The sequence below is a fragment of the Haliaeetus albicilla genome, chromosome 3 (genome assembly GCF_947461875.1).
Source record: "Haliaeetus albicilla chromosome 3, bHalAlb1.1, whole genome shotgun sequence".
NCBI classification, from domain to species: domain Eukaryota; kingdom Metazoa; phylum Chordata; class Aves; order Accipitriformes; family Accipitridae; genus Haliaeetus; species Haliaeetus albicilla.
Window position 1 is genome coordinate 969,135 of NC_091485.1, and position 4,165 is coordinate 973,299.

Below are 4,165 nucleotides of genomic sequence, written 5' to 3' on the forward strand. Positions count from 1 at the left end.
GATTTTTACTTTTGCCTTATGATTTTACTTGTTTTACTAAATTAGCAATATCTATCTCTATAGAAGCAGACACAGCAATGTGTTGGGGGAAAAAAAAAACCCAAAACAACCAAACTTCTCCAGCATACATTTCTGCATGCTTGATTTTCCACATCTGGAGATTGATTTTAAGTCTTTTTCCTGTCTTTTTCTAATGCTTATGAACCAGATCATTACAAGATCTGGACAGGCTCTTGAAGTTGCGTTAAGAATCTGAAGATAGGAATAGAAGTTTCCTATTGGGAAAGCATTTGACCACATTTTCAGGGTTATTTTATTAACTTCTTGGATGACATCCAGAGCTGGGCATATTGGTGTTTGTGAAAGCATTTGTGAATAGTAGAGGATAGGTTGGATTTCAGTCTTCACCCCTTCATAAACTCTGTATACTTTTACAGCCCAAAATGATCATGGAAACAAATAAACCTAGGTCTGAGAATAATACCTAAATGAAAAGATCTTTGGGTACACTCTATAAATGATGGAAAAACTCCATGCCCATTTGCACCTAGTAGTTTTTGTCTTAACAATGAAAAAGTGGAGGCTACACCTATAAAAGTGGAGGCTACACCTATATTGTTTGCTTTGGTAAGCCTGTACCAAGTAGTGGTTACATCAGTTTTGTAATAGTGAGACCCACAGACAATACTTTGTCAGCTATGTAGTCTTAAATGAATAAAAACATGGGAGCTCAGAGGACAGCATATCCTCATATGTAGTTAGATTCTTTTATAATTCTCTGCACATTCATTTATAATATTATTCTATAGGAAACAGAGAAAACTGAAGTCTTTGAAACAAAACACACATTAAGAAGGTCTTCAGTCAAAAGGCAAGGCAAAAAAAAGACCAGTCTATGGGACAGAAATTCCAAATATACCTTCTTCAATGAGGACACAAGGGTGAAAGAAAAATTAGTATTTCTGAGACAAGGAAAGGGGCATCTTAGCTACATCAGGAGGTGCAACAAAAAGTTTGAAATGAAAGTCCAAGATTGTTTTCCAGTCCAAAGGCAACAATTCTGGGAGGTAGTCAAGGATAAGAAAGCTTATGCTTATAAAAAGACAAAAGTTGTAGTAGAGGTAGTTACCAAAAATACATCAGCTATGTGAGGAAAACCTGATTCATTTAGACACTCTAGTAACTGATTGCATTAGGCAAAATACTAATTCTATGAAAGCTCCAGGAAGACCAGAAGAGTTAAAATTTGAAAGGTACTACCAAGCATCCTATATGTGATGTATCTGTGGGTGTGGACTAGCTTTTTCATTCTCCATTTCCCCCCTGAGAAACAGTAAAGACAGCCAGTTCAACTACGAGTTTTAGGAGGGCAGAATATCTGTCAGTTAGTTATTCAGGGAGGGGTGTAGGAAGACAACCTACTGACAGCAGATATTTATGGAAATTTGCTAACCTTCAAAAGGACAAACTTTTCTGACAAGAAAATGCCCCCAAATCCTTTCCTTTCCAATCCTCACCTGCTGCTTCATGTAATAAATACATTCCTGATTAACACAAGGTTAGGCTGGCTGGTCAGGAGAGCTTTTGGGTAATAAAACATGTTTATTGCTTCTGTAGATTACCATGTCGTCCCAATTTCTGTGCTGAATTCCAGGGAGAAGGAGCAAATGGCATCCTTCGCATAAGGGAAAGACTGTCTGCTGCTTCACTTGTTTTTCTCAAGGCTAAATTCATTACCTTTCAAAAGTGAGATTGTTCACCAAATTATGCCAGTTAGCTGTAAAATTCTCTCTGTATTCCAACCTGGAATAGCTCCCAGACCTGAAAGCAGAACTGAGCCATCCAAACTAGAGTGAGAACTGCAGGCAAGGTTGACACATTTATCATGTTAAAACAATAGGCAGCAAAGAAAAGAGAGGGGCTAAAAACAAACAAACAAAGAAAAAAGAAAAGAAAAGAGTGCCCACATGCACTGAGTGCATTTTTACTATTTAGGTACCTGCTGCAGAACCCTGAGCAGTGCAAAGCTTGAAGTGCAACAAACCATTAGCAGTTTAATTTACTTATGCTCTAATAACCACAGAAATGAGCTATTATTTTTAATGAGTGCGAGTATTACCTGCATTGCCCAGATACAGAAATGATACCTGCCTACCTCAAGTTTGTGTCTGTCTCAGACACTCTGCTTGGAAAAAAATTTTTCTTATGACCACTTGATCCTCTCAGTCCAACTACCAACTATTTATGCTACACAAAGCAAATACTACCCAAGAAACAGCTTTTAGAATCATGCCTTCTGGATGCCCAAAATTTTGTGTATAATGAAGACGAGTCCCACTTTTCAGTGATATACAGTGCCCATGGACTATAAATGATTTTGACCTCATTTTTTCCTCCTTGCGTCAAGGGTATACATTCATATTAGGAGAGTTTTTCTATATTTAATTCAAGAGTCTTTCACAATGCCTATTTTGAATTTTAAGCCTCAAACTCTGCCTGAAAACTCTAGCATTAGAAAGGGTAAATCTGGAAGAAAAAAGAATGCATGCCAGTAGAGGGGTGCTCAAATTGGCAGACTAATAGGGAAAGGAAATAAGAGGAAGTAGAATCTTGTGTGGCGCAGCTAGAAGGTGTCTGTACCCTACATCCCTTATAGGAACTTACGCAATGCTCAGAGTGTTTCTTTCTGTGCTTGCAGAGCATGGACAAACTAGTATGAAACCATGTCTTGTGGGAAATGTAGACAGCAGGACTTTCTACATATTAGCCCCATCATTGCAATAGTGCCGTATTAGAAGTTTTCTGGGCTCCTCACTGACTTTAAACAGTCAATTTGAGTAGAAACTGGGTGGGAAATTATTGATAAATTAATTTGCAGATCTTCTGGTAAATTTTCCATGCTCCTATTAGCATTTCTTTTAGACAAATTAGGACTTTCCAAGGCCTACCAGCAAATGTCATTTTGATTAGGAAATGGTGACAGCACCTCATAGAGTTGTTTGTGGCTTTCAATGAATTTCCCAAGATCTGCAGAGCTGGAAAATCCATCTTGACTGTAAACAATGTGTTATTGGTAGTCTCTAGCAACCTGTGGGAATTTTTTAACCCTTTGCATTTGCACAAATTTATTAGGGGCCTGATAAGAACATTGATGGTTTACACTGTTTGAGAAGACTGTTCAGGTTCATTACATCAGCATCTGTGTATTTAAATAGTTTCTCCCACTCCTAACTTCTATGTTTTGCTTAGTCCTGTCTGTCCAGGAATTTTGAGAAATTGCAGTGAAACTCAGTGTTCAATACTAGAATACCCAGCTAGAGATACATTAGTGCAGTCTGATTTTAAAAAAAATTACGAGTCCCCCCTTACTTTTGGCATCCCAAATCAGAGTCGAAGTTGCAAGTAACAAGTAATCTTGCTCTATATAGGGCTTTTTACTTCATAGGAGAAATATATTCCAACTACAAGTGCACTTAATTTTTTTCCATGGTTCTTGGCTGCTTCTGTAGATGATAACTTTTTGACACAAAATTTCTAGGAACATGAGCAGCTTCTGGTAATGTGTCTAACATGGCTTATTTAAAAAACAAGGCGTGGGAGGGAGGTGGCAATATGAAAAGTTAAGTTTTTGTTGATTTTTCTCTGACGCAACATATGATCACATTTGCCAATGATGTGGGTTATTTGTAAGAAACTGAAGGTCTAAGACTAAAACATAGGATTTCCAGTCTAAAATTTAATGTGCTTCATGCTCTGAAGCATGAAGGCCAGGCTCACTGTAAGTGTGCTGGTACACTGTCTTCACTAACCACAAAGGCCTGCCTTAGCTCCCTGTAAGAGGCAGATGAGGGAGTCCAGTCAGAAAGGAGAGAGGGTGAAGCACTCAATCTGTAGCTCCCACGAGTCCCCGTGTAATTATTTCCAGAATCTGTTTGCATCCATTTGCTTTTCCAAAAAACCTCAAATTATCTTGCAGGTTTAAAAAACCACACCAAACAACCATTTTTCTGACCAGCTATATTAAAGAAATATGAATACCTCAGGTGACTTTTGGAGGTGGATTTGATCAACTCTTTTCATCCATGTTGCTGTTTTATTAATCCATGATGTTCAGTTCCTTAATTATGTAGAAATCAACCCTCTAATTCCTGACTGTTTTTCACTG

General features: G+C 37.9%; 1 protein-coding gene across 9 annotated transcripts in view; it reads left to right on the forward strand.

Annotated features, from left to right (window-relative positions):
- The window catches only part of IKZF1 (IKAROS family zinc finger 1), a 71,213-nt gene that overhangs the window by 65,234 nt on the left and 1,814 nt on the right, over positions 1 to 4,165 (forward strand). The window lies entirely within an intron of this gene.